This window comes from Tursiops truncatus, chromosome X, assembly GCF_011762595.2.
Source record: "Tursiops truncatus isolate mTurTru1 chromosome X, mTurTru1.mat.Y, whole genome shotgun sequence".
NCBI lineage: Eukaryota > Metazoa > Chordata > Mammalia > Artiodactyla > Delphinidae > Tursiops > Tursiops truncatus.
The window spans coordinates 72,202,269-72,225,964 of NC_047055.1; the positions used below are offsets into that span (position 1 = coordinate 72,202,269).

Sequence of the window (23,696 nt, forward strand, 5' to 3'; positions counted from 1 at the left end):
ACTATTTCCTTTCCCATATTAGGGAAGTTTTCAACTATAATCTATTCAAATATTTTCTCAGTCCATTTCTTCTTCTCTTCTTCTTCTGGGATCCCTATCATTCGAATGTTGGTGCGTTTAATGTTGTCCCAGAGGTCTCTGAGACTGTCCTCAATTCTTTTCATTCTTTTTTCTTTATTCTGCTCTGTGGTAGTTATTTCCACTATTTTATCTTTCAGGTCACTTATCCGTTCTTCTGCCTCAGTTATTCTGCTCTTTATTCCTTCTAGAGAATTTTTAATTTAATTTATTTTGTTGTTCATCATTGTGTATTTGCTCTTCAGTTTTTCTAGGTCCTTGTTATACTTTTTTTTCTCCATTCTATTTCGAAGATTTGGATCATCTTTAGTATCATTACTCTGAACTCTTTTTCAGGTAGACTGCCTTTTTTCTCTTCATTTGTTTGGTCTGATGGGTTTTTACCTTGCTCCTTCATTTGCTGTGTATTTTTCTCTCTTCTCATTTTGCTTAACTTACTGTGTTTGGGTTCTCCTTTTCACATGCTGCAGGGTTTTAGATTCCATTATTTTTGGTGTCTGCCCCCGGTGGGTAAGTTTGGTTCAGTGTGTTGTGTAGGCTTCCTGGTTCAGGGGACTGGTGCCTGTGTTCTGGTGAATGAGGCTGGATCTTGTCTTTCTGGTGGGAAGGTTCACGTTCAGTGGTGTGTTTTCATGTGTCTGTGACCTTATTATAATTTTATTCATCCTGTCTGCTAATGGTTGGGGTTGTGTTCATGTCTTGCTAGTTGTTTTGCATAGGGTGTCCAGCACTGTAGCTTGCTTGTTGTTGAGTGGAGCTGGGTCTTAGCGTTGAGATGGAGATCTCTGGGAGAGTTTTTGCCATTTGATATTACATGGAGCCTGGAGGTCTCTGGTGGACCAATATCGTGAACTAAGTTCTACCACCTCATAGGCACAGGCTTGACACCCCATCAGAGCACCAAAACCCTTTCAACCACATGGCTCAGATGAAAAGGGAGAAAAAAAGAAAGAAAGAAAAAATCAAGTAAAATAAAATTAAATTAAAAGTTATTAAAATAAAACAATTTAATTATTAAAAATAAAAGAAATTAACAAGTAATAAAGAAAGAAGAGAGCAACCAAACCAGAAAACTAATCTACCAGTGATAACAAGTGCTAAAAAATATACAGATAAAAGAGGCCAGACAGAACCCTAGGACAAATGGAAAAAGCAAAGCTATACAGACAAAATCACACAAGGAAACCTACATATACACACTCACAAAAAGAGAAAAAGGAAAGAAATATATATCTATATATACAGTAAAAAAAAAACAGGAAGAGAACAACCAAATTAATAAACAAATCTAGCAATGATAATAAACTCTAAATACTAAACTACAATAACATAAAACCAGAAACAAATTAGATGCAGAAAGCAAACCCCAAGTCTACAGTTGCTTCCAAGATCCACCACCTCAATTTTGGGATGATTCGTTGTCTATTCAGGTATTCTAGAGATTCAGAGTACATCAAGTTGTTTGTGGAGATTTAATCCACTACTCCTGAGGCTGCTGGGAGAAATTTCCCATTCTCTTCTTTGTTTGCACAGTTCCTGGGGTTCAGCTTTGGATTTGGCCCCGCCTCTGCATGTAGGTCACCTGAGGGCGTCTGTTCCTGTCCAGACTGGATGGGGTTAAGGGAGCAGCTTATTATGGGGCTCTGGCTCATTCAGGCCGTGGCTAGGAAGAGGTACAGAATGTGGGGCAAGCCCGTGGCAGCAGAGGCCAACATGACATTGCAACCACCTGAGGCATGCCATGTGTTCTCCCAGGGAAGTTGTCCCTGAATCGCGGGACCCTTGCAGTGGCGGGCTGCACAGGCTTCCAGGAGGGGAGGTGTGTTTAGTGACTTGTGCTTGCACACAGGCTTGTTGGTGGCCTCAGCAGCAACGTTAGTGTTTCATGCCCATCTCTGGTGTCCACACTGATAGCCACGGCTCGCACCCACCTCTGGAGCTCATTTAGGCAGTGCTCTGAATCCCCTCTCTTTGTGCCCCCTTAAGCAATGGTCTCTTGCCGCTTAGGCAGTTTCAGACTTTTTTCCCAGACTCCCTCCCAGCTTGCTGTGGTGAAGTAACCTCCTTCAGGCTGTGTTCATGCAGCCAACTCCAGTCCTCTCCCTGGGATCTGACCTCCGAAGCTGGAGCCTCAGCTCCAAGCCCCCACCCGCCCCAGTAGGTGAGCAGACAAGCCTGGTGGGTGCTGGCCGGCACCGATTCTCTGTGCGGGAGTCTCTCCGCTTTGCCCTCTGCACATCTATTGCTGCACTCTCCTCAGTGGCTCCAAATCTTCCCCCACCACCACCTGCGGTATCCGCCAGTGAAGGGGCTTCCTAGTGTGTGGAAACTTTTCCTCCTTCTCAGCTCTCTCCCAGGGGTGCATGTCCTGTCCCTATTCTTTTGTCTCTTTTTTATTTTTTCTTTTGCCCGACCCATGTAGGTGGGCATTTTCTTGCCTTTTGGGAAGTCTGAGGTCTTCTGCCAGCATTCAGTAGGTGTTCTGTAGGAGTTTCTCCACATGTAGATGTATTTCTGATGTATTTGTGGGGAGGAAGGTGCTCTCCATGTCTTACTCCTCCTCCATCTTGAAGGTCTCTCTACATATACTTTTCTTATGAAAAAGAAGATGGAAAAATTGATATATCTTTACAGTTACAGGTATACTTGTTTATTCATCTCTCCTAGTTGAATGTATAAGGAGCTTATCTGTATTGTTCACTGTTGAATCCTCAGTGTCTGAATTATTATTTAGCATATTGTAAATGCATATTTTATTTGGGTTGAATGAATGAATATTTATAGATATGTTGGCAGTTAAAAAGGAAAAACTGAAAGTGCCTTACATCTATTACGTGCTAAACTTATACATCTGTCCCATTGGTGGTATTTCCTATGGTTCTTAAGGCTGGAGTCACAATTGGCTCTTCAGCAGCTCCTAGAAATTTTACAAATTTTGGCAAAACTCTTGTTTTTTTGACTATGTCAGTTAGTTCATTGAACCATCAGTAAGGTAGGACAGCTCAGCAAATATCTCTAAATACTTCTCAACAGTCATGATGCAAAAGTAGGAAGAATTTGCTTAATAACATCTAAAGGGGGAATAGCATATTATTATAATAAAGATTTGAAAGTGTCCAGATTAGACTATATAAATAACCATGTGCTAAAGATGGCAAATCAATAACTATCAATACAAGTAGAATTAACGAAGTGTTTATTTTGCCATTCTTGATAATGAAATCATTGGAAGCAAACCATTACCTGCAATGTTTCTGAGAGCCTGTACAGCTTTTTCACTGATGTGTGAATGGAGAGATGACAAGACAGCAATTAATGATGTTATAGTACCTTCATCTACCACAGTCTATTCTGGTTTCCCAAAATTTATATTAACAAGTACACCTAAGCAGATTAAAATTCAATAATACTACAATCAGAGAAAGGTACACATTTTTTAATCAAACCAGCTCAGATTACGTTGTCTATGGAAGGCTTTTTTCCCACACAAAGAATTTTCCAGCAACTTGGGTAGCTTGGAATTGACTTTCCAAATTATTGCTGTTTGTGTCTTTCCCAGTGTCATCAACAGAACAATTTACAAAGACCTAGTTGCTATAAATTACCTGTAGTAGAGAAGTAGCAGCATCAGGAAAAGAACTTACCTTTCTTCTTTTCAGCATCTGGTCATTTTTCTTAGCTTTTCTCTGTTTCATTATAACTTCTATACAGTACTGTCTCACTTCTGTTCTGTGTTTCCCTTTGTTTTCCAAACTGTTAAGGTGAGCAGTTAGCTAATTAGCATTCTTATTGGTGTACATGTTATTAGACAATAGGAGAAAACTAGAAGATAATTGTGGATCTGGCTCAGATTTTATGTGTAGCAGCATTGCGTTTACAAGCTTCAAGTTAATACACCCTGGATAACTGAAAAATTATACTTTTAAATTCTAAACTATAAAGGTGTTCAGAGATTGTTTTTATGATATATAGAAAATTAATAAAAGCCTCTATCCTTTTATGGTGGGAAAACACATACATCTCTAGTTAAAGAGGAGCTCGTTTAAAGAAAAATAATATCTTCAAAGAGGGGAAAAGTAATTTGGACAGTATTCTGTATTCAAGTCTATGGTAGAATGATTGTAGAATTATTTTATTTTTAAATGGTAAATTAGAGGTTTAGGGAGAAGGGCTTTAGATTCACCTAGAATTATATCCATTATTTCCTGTTCTTTCTACCATGCTTGTCCTTTTTCAAAATAATAGTAATAATGATGGTTAGTATTTATTATAAAATGATCATTATTAATGAGAGAAAATCGCATTTCCATTCTTCTTATAACTTTAACATTGAAATACACATAAAGACAAATTCATATAAACAAACTGTGGATGTTGTTTTCCCTGGCTTATAAGCAAAGTAAAACTTAAAATGAGTAGGCAAGGTATAATTAAGATTTAAGTTACTAAATGGCAGCCTAAACCTCTCAGAGAGGTTTTCCTGGTTATAAAAAGAGCTTGTTTTCTAAATTGAAGCTAAAACTTAATCAATGTTAACAAAATTAGCCCCCCATCCCTGGTATTTTGGAAATAACCCATCCCTTTCTTTATTTCCTAGTGGTGTTTCACTGGATTGTCCTTATATTTGAATTTGAGGAAATGTCAGCAAGTTTCTTGCTCCATTTGGTCTGCAGCTTCTATATGCAAGCTTTTGGGAAGGTGCAAAATCTACTTTTTAAAGGCAATTTAATCTTACTATTTTACAATTCTTGTTCACAACTACTATATTTTGGGCCTTAAAACTATCCTTGCTGGGAAACAAGAACATATTTTATGAACTGATGATTTTCACTTCATGGGGGAAATCATTCTAACGATTTTTGAATGCTAGCTATAAAATCTAGATTTTTTAAAAATAGAAAATATCAAATATTTTTTAACTTTTTCTTGTTGAGCAGGATCATCATTATTAGCATGCATCATCTGTCTTTTCTGGTGTCTCTCTTCTTTCATACATGTCGCTTGTCATTGTCTTCTACCCACTTCTAGTTTGTTTTGTCTAATCTAGCACTTACCAGGAAAAAGGATAAAAACTTTTAAGAGTTGTGTGTTAATAAAGGCTAATAAGCTTGAATAAGAGGCTTTGTAATAATATGAAGGGCTCTTTTGTATTAATAATAATAATAGTAATAATAATGATAGTTGCCATTTATTAAGCAATATTATGTTTCAGATTCATCCCCATCCCCAATAGGATACCACTCTGTGTTTGATTTATTCTTTTTTATGTATGTGTTCTTGTAATTTTTGTGTATACATTTATTTTAAAATTTGTATAACTTGTATTGCACCATATTTATTCAGTGCTTACCATGCAACTAATATTTAAGACACTAGAGATACAGCAGTAAGCAAAACAAAATTATAATAATTATAGCAATCTAGATGAAAATATATATCTCATTCTGTTTCTTCTTTTCTTACCCAGCACTGTTTTAATATCTTACTCAGCACTATTTTTAATATCTATCCATGTTTCCATGGCTATACCTAGTCATTTGCTTTGCCTGCTGCCTAATATTCCATACCCTGAATCTACCACATTTGATTTATTCACTCTTTCAGTGATATACACTTAGTTTGCTTCTAATACTCCAACATCACAAACAACCTGCAATGAACATCCTCGTGCATGCATCCCTACTATGTGAATGAGGGCTGCTATCTTGCCCAACCACCCCCCAATTCTTGTCACTATTCAGCTTTATAATTTTTGCCAATTTGATTACTATAAAGTGATATCTCATTATTTTGATTTATATTTTTCAAATTGCTAATGCGTTTGAGCATCTTTTCATATTCTTTTAGTTTTGGTGAGTTTTCTTTTATGAAATACCTGTTTATATTTGCCAGTTATTCTATTAGAGTTCCTCACCATTTTTACTGACTTATAGGAGTTCCTTTAATAGATTATGGTTTCTAATAGTTATCACACATGTTTGATTAATAAATGATGAAAATGACCAAGCCTTTCACTCTTGTACCATCCTACCTGATTTTATTACAAAGCTGTGTCGTTAAGGTCACTATCTTGGGGGCTTATTAGAAGCCTTTTTTCTCTTTACTGTTGATTACAGTTACCTGAAATCTGACTTCCCAACAGGTAGACTGTATATTATACTTTTCTTTTTGCCTGTTTTGAAACTCTTAACACACCTTAACAATTTATAATGAAAAACATATTTTAAAATATTTTTGGAACTTGAAAAAACTATACTAATGTTCTACTTGGAAGTATAATAGGATTAGCCAAGAACATTTTGAAAGAGTACTGAGGGGAGCTTCCCTTATCAGCTATTAAAATGAATTTTAAAGCTAGATGACTCAAATTAATGTAGTGCTGGAATAAGAATTGACAAGCCAATCAGCAGATAGGATATTTAGCTCAGAAAAAAAACCTAGTGTATCAATTCATCAAGCATCTATTCACTGTTTACCATGAAAACAATATTTATGGCATTAGAGCAGTGAGCAAAATGAAATCCCTGCTGTCATGGAGCCTATGTTCTAGTGGCATATATGCAATGAATAAATACACATTTTTCTTTGATATGTAAAATAAATATATATATAGTATATATATATTTTTTCTATATGACTTAGATAATTATGTATGTATGTCACTGAACACAAGTTTGTGTGCCCTATGCACAGTGAGGCCAATCAAACTGAAACGTTGAAGTTTGGAGCAGAGAAATGTTTATTGTAGGGCCATGCAAGGAGAGAGGTGGCTCATGCCCCCCAAACCCTGAACTCCCTGAAGGGTTTCAGCAAAGTATTTTTAAATGCCAGGTGAGGGAGGGGTGTTGCAGGGTATGTGATCAGCTTATGGACAGTTCTCTTGTTGATGGTGAGGTAACAGGGCAGTGTCACAAGGGTTAACATTATCATTCCTTAGGCTGCAGGAGGCCTAGGGACTATGTGCTCGTGGTCAGCAAGTAGTTAACATCTTCCATTTTGTGGTGGTGGTGGGGGGTTACATGTGTAAAACAACTCAGGAAATGTGCATCAGATACTGTTATCTAGGTACTTTAGAAAGGAGCTAAAGCAGAGGATATGGGGGAGGGGCCTGCCTGGGGAAGGCCCCATAGAGTCCTGCTCCATTACATGTATTTAATTTGTGAAAAATTTGTTGGAAAGTACTTCATAAATCATTGGGAGAAAAGCAAAGATTTTTTAACAAATGGAGTTAATGCAGTTAGTTATTTAGAGGAAAAAAATGATAAACCCTCACTTCTCAAATCAAACTGGGTGGATTAGGTCATTAAATATTTATGATGAAATTATAGAAATCTATAAGAAAATATAGGTGAATTGAAACTGCATGGGAAGAGACTTTAAATTTTTTTAACATTTTATTTTATATTGGAGTATAGTTGATTAAAAATGTGTTAGTTTCAGGTGTACAGCAAAGTGATTCAGTTATACATATACATGTATCTATTCTTTTTCAAATTAATTTCCCATTTAGGTTGTTACATAATATTGAGCAGAGTTCCCTGTGCTATACAGTAGGTCCTTGTTGGTTTTCCATTTTAAATATAGCAGTGTGTACATGTCCATCCCAAACTTCCTAACTATCCCTTCCCTCCACCCTTCCCCCCGGTAACTATAAGTTTGTTCTCTAAGTCTGTGAGTCTGTTTCTGTTTTGTAAATAAGTTCAGTTGCATCATTTATTTTTATATTCAACATATAAGCAATAAAATATGATATTTCTCTTTTTCTGTTTGACTTCACTCAATATGACAATCTCTACTTCCATCCATGTTGTTGCAAATGTCATTATTCCATTTTTTAATGTCTGAGTAATATTTTATTGTATATATGTACCACATCTTCTTTACCCCAGTGTTTATTGCAGCACTGTTTGCAATATCCAAGTCACAGAAGACTTTAAATTTTAAAAGCAGTAAGTAAATGGTATTGATGGAGCCCAGTGGGAAGCTGAGCCTCTACACCTACCTGAGAATTAATGAGGCAGAATGAAGTGGTGTGAGTCAGGCTAGTTGACATCATGCTATCCCCCGCTTTGCTTTCCCTTGGTGTCAGTGGGACCCACAGGAATCTAAGTTTCTACCACTACCCAGTATCTGTAAGGAAGAATGAGGTGGCTGGAGCTGAGTCTAGTTTGCATTATGCATACCTCTGCTCCCACAGTGTCAGTGGGGTTCAGTAGGAAGCTGAACTTTCACTCCCACCATGTAGCAAGAAAGTGGTGTGAATCACTCTCAATCCCCACTCACACCCCCACTCAGAGGCAACGAGGTGGTGCATGTCAAGAGGGTGTCCTTACTTTTCCCAGGAAGGTATCAACAGGGCCAAGGAGATTGCTGAAATTCCACCTCACCTGTCTGAAACAAGGCAGTGGGAGTCCACATTCTGCTTTTGCTGGAGTGGTGTTGGTGGCACCAGCAGGTAACTGAACATACACACCCACCCATCCCTCATAATACACATCAAACAAGGGGACTGCCTGCTAAAAAGGAAGATTAAATAGGATCTACAGTCTCATAATATAATATCCAAATTATCCAGGATACCATGAAAAATCATTCGTCATACAAAGAACCAAGAAATCACCAAATAGAATGAGAAAAGACAATCAACAAATAATGACATTGATATGAATCAAATGTTGTAAATATCTGACAAAGTTTTTAAAGCAGCCATCATAGAAAATGCTCATTAAGCAATTATAAATTCTCATAAAACAAAAGAAAAATAGAAAATCTCAGCAAAAATTAGAAATTATAAAAAGGAACCAAATAGAAATTATAGAACTGAAAAATACAACAATAAAAAAACTTTATTGGATGAAGTCAAGAGTAGAGATGATAGAGGATAGAATCAGTGAACTTGAGGAAAGATCATTAGAATTTTTTCAGTCTGAACAACAGAGGGAAACATAGACTAAATAATAAATGGAGCCTCAGAGACTTAGGAAAGTAACAAAATACTTAACATTTCTATCTTCAGAGTCCCAGAACTAGAAGAGGAGATTAGGGCTCAAAACTTATTCCAAAGAAATACTGTAACCAAGACATAGAAACAATGTAAGTAGCCATTGATTGATGAATGGATACATAAAATGCCACATATGTATTTTTAAAATCACACAACAAAATATTATTCAGCAATAAACGAAGGAAATCCTGTCATTTGTGGCAACATGGATGAACCTTGAGGGCATTATACTAAGCAAAATAAGTCAGACAGAGAAAGACAAATAGTGTATGATCTCACTTATATGCAGAACCTAAAAAAGTCAAATTCATAGAAACATAGTAGATTTGTGGTTGTCAGGGGGTGAGGGAAATGAGATATTGGTCAAAGGTTACACACTTTCAGTTATAAGATGAATAAGTTCTGGATATCTAATATACAGCATGGTGAATATAGCTAACAATATTGTATTGTAGACTTGAAATTTGCTAAGAGAGTAGATCTTAAATGTTCTCACCACATATATAATTATTGTGGTAATCATTTAAATATGCATGTATATCAAATCATCACAATGTATACCTTAAACTTATACAATGTTATTTGTCATTTATACCTAAATAAAGCTAGGAAGACAGAAGCTAAGAAGAAATAATAGCTGAAAACCTCCCAAATCTGTCAACAGATATAAACCTACAGTTACAAGAAGCTAAATAAGCTTCAAATTGGATAAACTAAAAACTTATACACCAAGAAATATCAAAACTAAACTTCTGAAAACTCTTTACAAGGAAAAAATCTTGAAAAGAGTGAGAGAAAAATGACACTTTATCCATAGGGGCAAAGCAATTTCTAATGCTATTTCTCACCAGAAAACATAGGCACCAGGACAAAGTGGCACAGCACTTTTCAAGTACAGAAAGAAAAGAACTGCCAACTGCAAATCCCATACCTGGCAAACATATCATTCTTGAATGAAGAAGAATTTTCAAAAAGGAACAGTAAGAATTTGTTGCTAGCAATCCTACTCTTAAAAACGACTAAACGGGGCTTCCCTGGTGGCGCAGTAGTTGAGAGTCTGCCTGCCGATGCAGGGGACACGGGTTCATTCCCCAGTCCAGGAAGATCCCACATGCCATGGAGCGGCTAGGCCCGTGAGCCATGGCCGCTGAGCCTGTGCGTCTGGAGCCTGTGCTCCACAACGGGAGAGGCCACAACAGTGAGAGGCCCGTGTACCGCAAAAAAAAACAAAAACAAACAAAAAAAACAAACAAAAACAGAAACGACTAAAGGAAGTTCTCTAAGCAAAAAGGAAATGATAAAAAAAAAAAGGAAATCATAATAAAAGAAGGCTTTGAATTTCAGAAAGGAAAGACAACAGAATGGGTAAACATAGAGCTAAATATAATAGGCTATGGTCATGAGTTACTTAAATCATATTTGGAGACTGAAGCAAAAATCATAGCACCATTTGGTGTGATGCTCAAAATACATGGAAGAAATACTCAAGACAAATATATTTCAAAAATGGGGAGTCTAAAAGGACATAGCAGGTAGTAAAGTTTTTATCTTCACTTGAAGTGGTAAAATGTTGATGAGAGTAGACTGTAATAAGTTTTATATATATATATATATATATATATATATATATATATATATATAGTAATACCTAGAGCAACCACTAAAGATACTATTCAAAGTGATATACTCTAAAACACTACAAATAAATCAAGATGGAATCTCCCTAAATGTCCACTAAACGTCCAAATAACCCACAGGAAGGAAAGAAAATTGAGGAAGAAGGACCCAAGGAAACAAACAGAAAATTGATAGTAAAATGACAAGACTTAAGTCTTAACATATCAGTAATTATCTTAAAAATATGTGAGCTAAATGCATAATTTAAAAGGCAGCTGGATTAACAGAAAATGATACAACAATATGCTGCCAACAAGAAATTCACTTCATATACAAAAACATAGGTAGGTTGAAAGTAAAAGGGTTGGAGGAAGATATGCCATGAAAACATTAATCAAAAAATAGCAGAAATGGCTATTTTAATTTCAGATAAAGTAGACTTTGGAGCAAAGAAAATTAAACAAAGAGGGACATTACATAATAATAAAAGGATCAACACACCAGGAAGGCATAAAGATCTAAAATATATAAAGATCTCTCAAAAACCCAGTAGTTAAAAAAAATCTAATTAGAAAATGGGCAAAACACATGAACAAACATTTCACTGAAGAGGGTATACAGATGTCAAAGAAGCCCTGAAAAAATGTTCAACATCATTAGTTTTTCCAACTCTGGTTCTTGCCAGTGTATGTTACCTAATCCTTGCTGCTCCTTGGGGGTGTAATCTCTTTCCTTCCTTATCAGTCTCAGCATGATTTTAACCCTAATTATTAGCCTGGCAGCCAGTAGAAATGACGGCGGGTAGCTCTTGAGGGGGCACCTGTCACCTTGCAATGGAGAGGTTTTTACAACATATTGCATGAAGGAAGTAATATCACTTTTTAGAGGTTAGGTTTAGTGAGATATAATTTACATACAGAAGAATTCACCCTTCGAGGTATACAGTTCTATGAGTTTTCACAAATGCATAGCCTTGTAACTACTACCAAAATGAAAATATAGAAAAGTTCCACCATCTTAAAAAATTCTCTCATTTGCCTTTGGACTCAACTCTTTACTACCATCCTAGCTTCTAGCAGCCACTAATCTGTTTTTTCTCCATATAATTTTGCATTTTGATAAAGTCATATAAAGGAAATCGTATAGTATTCAGCCTTAGACTTTGACTTTTTTTCACTTTCCAAAATCCACTTGAAATTTATCCATGCCATAGAGTGTAACAGTAGTTCTTTTGATGGCTGAGTAGTATTCCATTGTATGGATGTACTACATTTTGTTTATCCATTCACCACTTGAAGGATATATGGGTTATTTCTAGATTTTGTTGATTATGAATAAAGTTACTATAAAAAATCAGTGTACAGATTTTTATGTGAAAATAGTTTATATTTCTCTCTTATATTTACATACTTAGGAGTGTGATTGCTGGGTCATAGGGTAAGTGTATGTTTACTTTGCAAGAAACTGCTGTTGTTTCCTAGCATTTGGCACTCCACTAGTAATGTATGAGACTTCCAGTTATTCCACATTCCTACCAGCATTTGAACTTGTTGGTTTGTTTGATTTAGTCATTCTAATAGGTATTTAATGGTATCTCAGTGTGATTTACCTTTTCCATATTAACATTGTAACCTTTATTGAGACCTTACTGTGTATCAGACACAACTTCAATATTTTACACATATCTTATGTAATCCTTTGTGAAATAAAAAATATACCAGACAATTAAGGAAATGATTTTTTATTCAGGCTTTTGCAATAGGGATAACATTTATTAATGAGGACTATCTCAAAGAAAAGGAAGGGGGCCCTCGGTTTTAAAAAAAACAGTTAAGCAAGGGAGTCATAGCCATTGAAGAGGATGAAGAGGGCCTTATTTTGGATATGTTAAGAGCAGAGAGGTCCTTTCCTGGTTAGGTTATCCCTTTCTCACAACATAAAAGGATTTTTCCTCTGGTAACAGGCCTCAGATAAAGTACAACATTGTCACCTCTCACATGACTTGTATGAAGTGTATGCTGTTACCATCTCCATCTTAAGGATAAGGAAAGTGAAGCTTAGGGAAGTTAAGTAACTTTTCAAAGATTACTCAGTTAATGAATGGCCAAGAATCTGTGTTAGACAGAAATGCTTTTCTACAAAAGAGGCTATATTTATATCCCCTGAACGTTATACAGTGCCTGGAATATAAGAGGAGCCCAATAAATGTTAGTTCAATGAATACATGAATGTCAGGCAGTACTGATGTACTGCTAACAGTCAGTTTTAAATATATACCAGGAGATATCAGACCTCCTTCTTAGGCATGTTGACTGGTTTTTGGTATTCCTTTATAGCAAAAAGTACCCAAAGTTATAAGAAAAAAAAATAGTTCTAATATGTGACAAAGGGCTCTGTGTTCATGACAGATATTGATCTGTAGGTTTTTTTTCTTCTTTTAATATCTTTGACTTTGGTGTGATGATAATGCAAGCCTGACAGAATAAGTTGGGAAATATACCGTTCTCTTCAATTTCATGAGAGTTTGTATAGATTTGATAATATTTATTCCTTAATTGTTTGGTAGAATTTACCACTGAAGCCATCTGGGCTTGTGGTTTTAATTTGCAGTTCCCAACAGACTAATGATTTTGAGCATTTTTTCATGTCTTATTTATTGTCCTTATATCTTCTTTGGTAAAGTGTCTGTTCAAAACTTTTTTCCTGTTTTGTATTAGGTTGTTTTCATATTATTGTTTTTAAAAGTGCTTTATATATTGTGGATACGAGTTGTGTAGAAAAGTATTAACATAGCAGACCTCAGACTGATAACCTTAAAAAAAAAGCCTACTTGTAAATTTGTCCATTTGCGAGCATCTGGGAACTTGGATTTTGGGAGGGTTCCCATCATCCCCTTATAAGAATGGCTCATAGTGTCTAAACTGTTTACAGAAATAATGCTGAACATCTGTTTTCCTTCTGGAAGTCTGGAATTATGGTACATGCTAGGCAGAGAATGCCTATGTGACCAGCTCCTCTCCACCCCCACCCCACAAAAAATCAAAATGGGCACCAAGTCTTAAATGAGCTTGCCTGGTAGACAACATTTCACATGTCTTTTTGCAGCTTGTTGCTGAATAATTAAATGTTACTTCACCGAGAGAAAACTTTTGGAAGCTTGCACTTGGTTTCCTCTAGACTTTGCCTCACATGCCTTTTTCTTGGCTGATTTTTCTGTTTATTATTTCATTGAGATAAGTAAAAACTGTGAGTACAACTACATGCTGAATACTTTGAGTCCTCCTCATGAATCATTGGATCCCTGGGTGTTTGGGGGGACCACTGACACATAAGTTCTTTGTCAAATATTTTCTTCCAGTCTTTGGCTTATCTTATTTAATTTTACAAACAGTGTCTTTCAAAGAGCAAAATATTTTGGTGGAGTCCAATTTATCAATTTAAAAATTTTATGGTTTATACTTTTGGTGTTGTATTTAAGATATTTTTCCTTTATCCAAGGTCACTAAGAGTTTTTGCCTATGTTTTCTTCCAGAAGTTTTAGACTTTGGGGTTTTATATTTAGGTATGACTCATTTTGAGTTAATTTCTCTATATGGTATGAGGTATGAGTTGAGGTTCATTTTTTGAATGTATGTGTCCAATTTTTTCAGCACTTTTTGTTCAAAATAATATTTTCTTCATTGAATTGAGTTTATACTGCTGTGGAAAAACAACTGACCATATATGTATGGGTCTGTTTCTGTACTCTATTTTGTTCCATTATTCTATGTGTCTATCCTTTTAACAATACTGCATTATCTTGATTACTGTAGCTTTATATTAAGTTTTGAAATCAGGTAGTGTGAGTTCTCCAAGTTTCCTAGTCTTTATTTTTTTTTATTATTATTATTATTTTTTTTGCGGTACGCGGGCCTCTCACTGTTGTGGCCTCTCCCGTTGTGGAGCACAGGCTCCGGACGCGCAGGCTCAGCGGCCATGGCTCACGGGCCCAGCCGCTCCGCGGCATGTGGGATCTTCCCGGACCGGGGCACGAACCCGTGTCCCCTGCATCGGCAAGCGGACTCTCAACCACTGCACCACCAGGGAAGCCCTATTATTTTTTTATTGTTAGCTTTGTTCCTTTTACATATTCATTTTAGAATGTGCTTGTGGGTTTCTGTAAACCATGCTGCTGGAATTTTGATTGGGATTAATAAACCTACAAATAATTTTGGAGAAAATTCACATCTTAACAATATTGAGGCTTTCAATCCATGAAAATGATATATTTCTCCATTTATTTAGCCCTCCTTTAAGTTCTTTGATCAGTGTTTTGTAATTTTTAATGTACAGACCTTGTATGTATTGTGTTAGATTTGTTAACTAAGTATTTCACGAATTTTGGAGCTATTGTAAATGGTGCTGTTTTGTTTGTATCTGACTTCCCAATGGTTCATTGCTAGTGTGTATAAATATAAAAATATTTTTGGTTTTTATATATTGATCTTATATCCTGTGACCTTAATAAAACTGTTTATTAGTTCTAGTACTGTTTTTGTAGATTATTTGGAATTTTCTAAGCTGAGGATAAAGTTTTATTTCTTCCTTTCCAATCCATATGCCTTTTATTTATGTTTCTTGTCTTACTGGATATGTTAGGATCGCCAGTGTGATGTAGGATAGATGTAGTGAGCATGGGCTGATTCATATGCTTGTTCCCAACTTAGGTACAATTGACAAGCAATAAACTGTATGTTTAAAGTGTGCAGTTTAATATGTTTCGACATGCATACACCTATGGAGCCATCACCACTATTAAGTGTCAAGAAATGGGCAATGCCTATTGATTCAACTGGTAAAGATACAGTGAGCCACTTTTAGATTCAGTTGATTACTTTATATGTACGGTGAAAAGAGTATCCAAACATGCTAGCTCCCCATGGTCTTTGTCTACACACTAAAAAGTATGATAGCAAAGTGAAAGGGGACAGATGACTGTAATGAGAGTTGTAGGATACCCCATTGCTGAGGAGCCAATTTTAGACTATAACTATCCTGTTTTATAGTCTGTAGCCTTATTCTCAGGGGAGTAGAGCAAAAGCCCCATACCTCACTGGAACAAAGGAGGTGATGAGAAACTCTCATAGCAGCCTTCCAGGGAAGGTAGGGGGGCATCTGAGAGATGACATTGGAGAAGTTCCTCTAAGGCTTTCCATCTTCTTGTGTTCCAAGAGGGTCACAAGGTATTTTCAAAGACACAGAATAACTGTTCAAGCCTTTACTTGCATGGCTTATGTGGACATATGGAAGTTTGATGCTATGACAGAGCTGTTACCGTATTTTATATATATATATACACACACACACACACACATATATATATACATACACATATGAAAATATAATCACTATCAAGATAATGAGTATATCACTCCATAAATTTCCTTATGCCCATTTTATAATCCTTGCCTTACACCCCACCCTGTGCACAACCCCCCTCATCACCACCACACACAGTCCTTAAGCAACCACTCATCTGATTATGGTTACTGTAGGTTAGTTTGCACTTTCTAAAGTTTTATATAAACAAAATCACCATTTGTAACTTTTGGAGTCTGACTTCTTTCACATTGCCTAATACATTTTAAATTCATCCATGTCATAGATTGTAACAGTAGTTCATTCTTTTATTTTTATTGCTGAGCAGTATTCTATTATATGGATATGTTACAATTTGTGTATCCATTCATCTATTGATGGGCATTCGGCAGTTTCCAGTTTTTGACTGTTATAAATAAAACATTTGTGAATCTTAATACACAGGTCTTTATATGAACATTTCTTTTCTTTCCCTTGGATATACCCCTAGAAGTGGAGTGGTTGGATCATACTGTAATTGTATGTTTAAGTTTTAAAGAAATTGTCAAACTGTTTTCCAAAGTGGTTGTACCATTTTATATTTCCACCAATAGTGTAAAAGAGTTATTCTGCATCCTCACCAACATTTGGTATGGTCAATCTTTTTTAATTTTAGCCAGTGTAATATGCTGTGGTATCTCATTGTGGTTTTAATTTGCATTTCCCCAATGACTAGTGATGCTGAGCATGTTTTCACATGGTGCTATGAACTGAATGTTTGTGTTTCCCCCAAATTAATGTGTTGAAGGGCTAATCGTCAATGTAATGGTGTATGGGACTTTTGAGACATAATTAGTTCATGACAATGGAGGTTTTATAATGGTATTAGTGCCTTTATAAGAAGAGACATGAGAAAGCACCCTTGTGCTTGCACTCTCGCACTTTCTCTCCACTCCTTTCCCTTTCCCTTTCCCTTTCTCTTTCTCTCTGTCTCTCTCTCTTGGCCATGTGAAGACACAATGAGAAGGAAGCTGTCTACAAGCTAAGAAGCAGGCCTTTACCAGATACAAGATCTTCTGGTGCCTTGATCTTGGGCTTTCCAGCCTCTAGAACTGTGAGAAATAAATTTATGTTGTATAAACTACCCAATCTACAGTATTCAGTTATAGCAGCCTGATCTAAGAAATTGGTACCAAGAAGCAGGATGCTACTATAAAAAATGCCTAAAAGTATGGAAGCTACTTTGGAACTAAGTAATTGGTAGAGATTGTAAAAGTTTTGAGGTGCATGCTAGAAAAAGACAATATTGCCACGAAGGGAATAATGACAGCAATTCTGGTGAGAGCTCAGAAAGAAAAGAACAGAGAAAGCTTCCATTTTCTTAGAGAATACATGAATAATAATGTAGAGAATGTTGTTAAAAAAATGTGGTCACTAAAGGCCATTCTGATGAGGTTTCAGATAGAAATGAGGAACATGTTATTGGACAAGGGAGAAAAGGCAGTCCTTGTTATAAAGAGGCAACAAACTTGGCTGAATTTTGTTCATGTTCTAGTGTTTTGTGGAAGTAGAATTTGTGAATGATAAAATTAGATATTTAGCTGAGGAGATTTCTAAGCGAAGTGTTGAAGGGGCAGCTTGGTTTTCTCTGACTGCTTATAGTAAACTATAAGAAGAGAGAAATAAATTGAAGAAGGAATTGTTAAGCAAAATGGAACCAGAACTTAAAGATTTGGAAAATCCTCAGCCTGTCCATATTACCAAAAATTAAAGAAAGCATGTTCTGAAGAGTGGGTGGGGCCAACATATCATCTGTTAAAAAGATTAATATGGGTAAGAACCAGAGACCTAAACAGTCACCCCACTCAGGAACACTGGCATTTTGAAAAGAAAGGGACAGAGACAGGATGAAATGAAGGAAGATTGTCAGATTTCTTAGACTGTACATTACTGGACCATAGAGCTATTCAGCTGTGAACATGCACTGTTCTTCAAGATGAGGGAAGAATGACCCTGAAGGTGATTCAGAGATCAGCAGGGCTATTGCTGTGTTTTCAGTGGGCCAGATGACCTCCAACGGAAGCCATGAGAGGGAGACCCCGTCCAGCAGAGCTCTAGGGACATGACCCTTGCCTGGCAGAATCGAGGCATGTGACATGATGTTGGTGGCACCCAGGGATTGACATTGCTGCCCCACTGGGCCTGAAGGGCAGAGCACTGAGCTAAAGAAAAATATTCTCATTCCTTAAGATCTAATGGGATTTGCCCTGTTAGGTTTTAGACTTGCTTAGAATCTGTCACCTGTTCCTTCTTTCCTGTGTCTCTCTTTTGAAATATGAATGTCTACCCAAGCCTGTCCCACCATTGTATTTTGGAAGCACATAGCATGTTTGGTTTCACAGGGTCACAGCTGGAGAGGAATTTTGTCTTAGGATGAATCATGCCTCGAGCCTCATCCATATCTGATTTATATGAGACTTTGATCTTTAGACTTTATAGCTGATGCTGGAACCAGTTAAGACTTTTACCACTGTTGAGATGGAATGAATGTATTTTTCATATGAGAAGTACATGAATTTGGGGGAGCCAAGGGGGGTATGCTATGCATGAGTGATTGTGTTCCCTAAAACTTCATATGTTGAAGCCCTAATTCCCAATATGATAGTATTTGTGGGTGAGAACTTCAGGAAGTAATTAGTTCATGAAGGTGGGAGACATGAGAGATGATCTCTGTCTGTCATCCATGTGAGGATACAGTGAGAAGGCAGCTGTCTACAAGCCAGGAAGCAGGCCCTTTCCAGACACAGGATTTTCTGCCACCTTGATCTTGGACTTTCCATCCTCCAGAACTGTGAGAAATAAATGTTTGTTGTTTAAGCTACCTAGTCCATGATATTTTTGTTATAGTAGCTTGAACTGACTAAGACATGTGCCTACTTGTCGTCTTTAACTCTTCTTTGCTGAAGAGTCTATTCAACTCTTTTGACCATTAGAAAAAAATTAAGCTATTTGTTTTCTAACTGTTGAGTGTTGCAAGTTCTTTATGTATTTTGGATGAAGTCCTTTATCAGATAGATGCTTTGCAAGTATTTTCTCCAGGCTTGTTCCTATTTTTTGAAGAGCAGAAGTTTTAAATTTTGATGAAGTACAATCAATTTTTTTTATGGATTGTGCTTTTTGTGTTGTACCTGACAAGGACTCCCTCCTTTATCAAACTGGCTCCTTTGAGCCTTCTTGACTAGGGTTCATCTTTAGCCTGTCAAGCCCAACTTTAGAAAGATTCTTGCTGTATTAGTTTGCTAGGGCTGACTTAACAGCATCACATACTGCCTGACTTAAACAAGAGAAATTAATTTTCTCACAGTCTTGGAGCCTAGAAGTTTGAGATTAAGATGTTGGTAGGGTTGGTTTCTTCTGAGGTCCTTCTCTTTGGCTTATAGATGACCATATTCTCCCTGTGTCTTCACATGGCCTTCCTTCTGTATCCTAATATTCTCTTATTATAAAGACATCGTCATATTGAGTTAAGGCATACCCTAATGATCTCATTCTATCTTAATTACCTCTTTAAAGACCCTATCTCCAAAAATAGTCACATTGTGAGGTAGTAGGATTTGGAACTTCAACATATGAGTATTGTGTGGACACAATTCAGCTTGTAAGACATGCTAAGCCAGTTTATGGAGCCTACTTCACCCTTTATACCTAATCATGTTCTTCTTTCTCCAGACCCTTGATACCTAACCAAATTTCTCTTAGTAATTCTCTCACTCTGCCTGTTGGTTATAAATCTTCAGCTGCCCTCTTATATTCATAGTTGAGTCCAATCACTATTATTGCAGTAGTCTTTCCCCTATTACAATAGTCCTGAATAAAGTCATTAACAAGTGTCAGAATAATTTCTCTTTATCCATTCTGATGCCATAACTAGGATAGGATAGAATTCATCACTGGATCCCTGGACCTCTCACCCAGAACCCTAAGTGTACACTTTTGAAGCCTTTGTCTTCACTCCTGACTGAATGGGGATCCATTGGTGTGTTTGACTGCTGATCCAGTGCTCCAGATGACAGTCCACTGAAGCACATTAAGGACATATTTTGATCCTTAGGATTCTGTATATACTCCTGAGGCTGGGTTAAAGTCCTGGACTTCTTTGTTTGAAATGTGCCATTGGTGTATAATAGGGGAAATTCCAATCCAGATCTCACTTAGTTGAACTTTAATCTTTGTATTTAGAATACTTCTTCTTTATAGAGGTCTCATTTGTATTTTCTTTCCTTGTTGCTGTTACTTTGGCACCTCCATTCTCCATGGGAAAAGCTCACTTTTCTGATTCTGCTCATCTGAAGATGCCTGCTTCTTCTTCTGTTTTGAGGGAGAATCATCTTCAATAGACATCTTTGCTCTTTTCAAATGGGGTTTTATTCCTTGGTACCTGAGCAAGAAATCCCTGGCTCCTTTGTGAGGACTCTTTTTTCTTTTTTTTTTTTTTGTGGACTCTTTTTCTTGTTTTTTTCAGAGACATTCTTTTGGCTCCTTAAGGGAAATTTCATAGAAGAAACCGTTGGGTTTCAAGACAGGATTGCATGTGAAAATGATTTTTTTTGTACCTGCCTTCTTTCTCTACTTGATCAGGCTCCTCCCGTTGATAACTTTTAGTCTACTGTGAACCCCCTCCTCAGTTCCAGCTGACTATATGCTTAAGAATAATTTGGAATTTCAGTAGCCTCTTCAGGAAAATTTAGATCTTCCCAAACTGGCTGATTTAGGATCTCTGCCTTTCCATTACCTCTGATTCTCATTCCTCCTTTTACCATCTTTGATCTTCCCTTCAGGTCCCTTGTATTTTTGATATGTTCTTCTTCAAAACCTGTACCTCCCCATCCCTCACTCCTAAGCTTTAGGCTCCCTACCCCATCATGTGTTCTCAAGGGACTCAGGGACCCCAAAAGCAACCACCTGAAGGTTAAAGTCTATTTTTAAATAAACTGGATATTTTATCCACTCATATGAGCTTAGGAGAAACCCAGACAGACACCTGGTATCTCTTAGTCCCTCACCCAAAATTTAGCCTACAGCTTCCATAAGATTATATTCAGGCCAAAATAAAATCTTAATCGGCTCCTCCACATATACTGGTGGAAAGCTTTAACCTTCATATTGAGCAGGTAACCTTAACTTCTTCTAGCTGCCAAAAACACAATTTGGAGAAAAATAGAAAATGGGGAAAAGATGAGAGCCAACGCTTTTATATAAACCAGTGAGTTTATATTATTGTGTTTATACCTGACTCACGGCTAAAATTTTAGAAGGAAAGCTGTGAGACCTCTATATGTGTCTATGTCTTTATGTATGTGTCTATGTATGCATGTATGTCATGTATATGTGATACTTTCCTACCTCTAAACTGTATGACCACATTAATTTGTAATTTTTTAAGGAAGCTTTATTTTAATTGGCTTACAGATAAATAAGTGCTCATATAAAGTAAGTATTCCAAAAAATCACAAAAATTAAAAAAATCTGAATGTCTAATAATTCAAATATGAAAAAGGTATCTTTATAAAAACTAACCCAAATGTTTTAAAAATTCAATTTCATATAATTAGCATAAATCTATAACAAATAAGACAGTATAATATTGTTGGTTTTACAAAAACAGCTAAGTCTTTAAAGCTTCCAGTGTTACATACAATATGAACATATATATATATATATATATATATATATAAAACATCTTTATTGGAGTAAAATTGCTTTACAACGGTGTATTAGTTTCTCTTTTATAAGAAAGTGAATCAGTTATACATATACATATGTTCCCATATCTCTTCCCTCTTGCATCTCCCTCCCTTCCACCCTCCCTATCCCATCCCTCTAGGTGGTCACAAAGCACCCAGCTGATCTCCCTATGCTATACGGCTGCTTCCCACTAGCTATCTATTTTAAGTTTGGTAGTATATATATGTCCAAACCACTCTCTCACCTTCTCCCAGCTTACCCTTCCCCCTCTCCATATCCTCAACTCCATTCTCTAGTAGTTCAGTGTCTATTCCCACCTTGCCCATAGGTTCTTCATGACCTTTTTTTTTCTTAGATTCCATATATATGTGTTAGCATACGGTATTTGTTTTTTTCTTTCTAACTTCACTCTGTATGACAGACTCTAGGTCCATCCACCTCACTACAAATAACTGCATTTCGTTTCTTTTTATGGCTGAGCAATATTCCATTGTATATATGGGCCACATCTTTGTCAATTTATCTGTTGATGGATACTTAGGTTGCTTCCATGTCCTGGCTATTGTAAATAGAGCTGCAATGAATATTTTGGTACATGACAATTTTTGAATTATGATTTTCTCAGGGTATATGCCCAGTAGTGGGAATGCTGGATCATATGGTAGTTCTATTTATAGTTTTTTAAGGAACCTCTATACAGTTCTCCATAGTGGCTGTATCAATATACATTCCCACCAACAGTGCAAGAGGGTTCCCTTTTCTCCACAACCTCTCCAGCATTTATTGTTTGTACATTTTTTGATGATGGCTATTCTGACCGGTGTGAGATGATATCTCATTGTAGTTTTGATTTGCATTTCTCTAATGATTAATGATGTTGAGCATTTTTTCATCTGTTTGTTGGCAATCTGTATATCTTCTTTGGAGGAATGTCTATTTAGGTCTTCTGCCCATTTTTGGATTGAGTTGTTTGTTTGATTTTGACCTTCATGAGCTGCTTGTAAATTTTGGAGATGAATCCATTGTAAGTTGCTTCATTTGCAAATATTTTCTCCAATTCTGAGGGTTTTCTTTTCTTCTTGTTTATGGTTTCCTTCGCTGTGCAAAAGCTTTGAAGCTTCATTAGGTCCCATTTGTTTATTTTTGTTTTTATTTCCATTTCTCTAGGTGATGGGTCAAAAAGGATCTTGCTGTGATTTATATCATAGAGTGTTCTGCCTATCTTTTCCCCTATGAGTTTGAGAGTGGCTGGTCTTGCCTTTAGGTCTTTAATCCATTTGAGTTTATTTTTGTGTATGGTGTTAATGAGTGATCTAATTTCATACTTTTACATGTACCTGTCCAGTTTTCCCAGCACCACTTACTGAAGAGGCTGTCTTTTCTCCACTGTATATTCTTGCCTCCTTTATCAAAGATAAGGTGAACATATGTGCGTGGGTTTATCTCTGGGCTTTCTCTCTTGTTCCATTCATCTATACATCTGTTTTTGTGCCATTACCATACTGTCTTGATTACTGTAGCTTTGTAGTATAGTCTGAAGTCAGGGAGCCTGAATCCTCCGGCTCCATTTTTCGTTCTCAAGATTGCTTTGACTATTCGGGGTCTTCTGTGTTTCCATACAAATTGTGAAATTTTTTGTTCTAGTTCTGTGAAAAATGCCAGTGGTAGTTTGATAGGGATTGCACTGAATCTGTAGATTGCTTTGGGCAGTAGAGTCATCATTTTCACAATGTTGACTCTTCCAATCCAAGAACATGGTATATCTCTCCATCTATTTGTATCATCTTTAATTTCTTTCCTCAGTGTCTTACACTTTTCTGCATACAAGTCGTTTGTCTCCTTGGGTACATTTATTCATAGATAGTTTATTCTTTTTGCTGTAGTGGTAAATGGGAGTGTTTTCTTAATTTCATTT

At 36.5% G+C, this 23,696-nt stretch overlaps 1 pseudogene; it reads right to left on the minus strand.

Annotated features, from left to right (window-relative positions):
- Positions 1-3,149: 3,149 nt before the first annotated feature.
- On the minus strand, positions 3,150-20,437 carry LOC109552355 (importin subunit alpha-1 pseudogene; annotated as a pseudogene).
- Between the last annotated feature and the right edge of the window lie 3,259 nt (positions 20,438-23,696).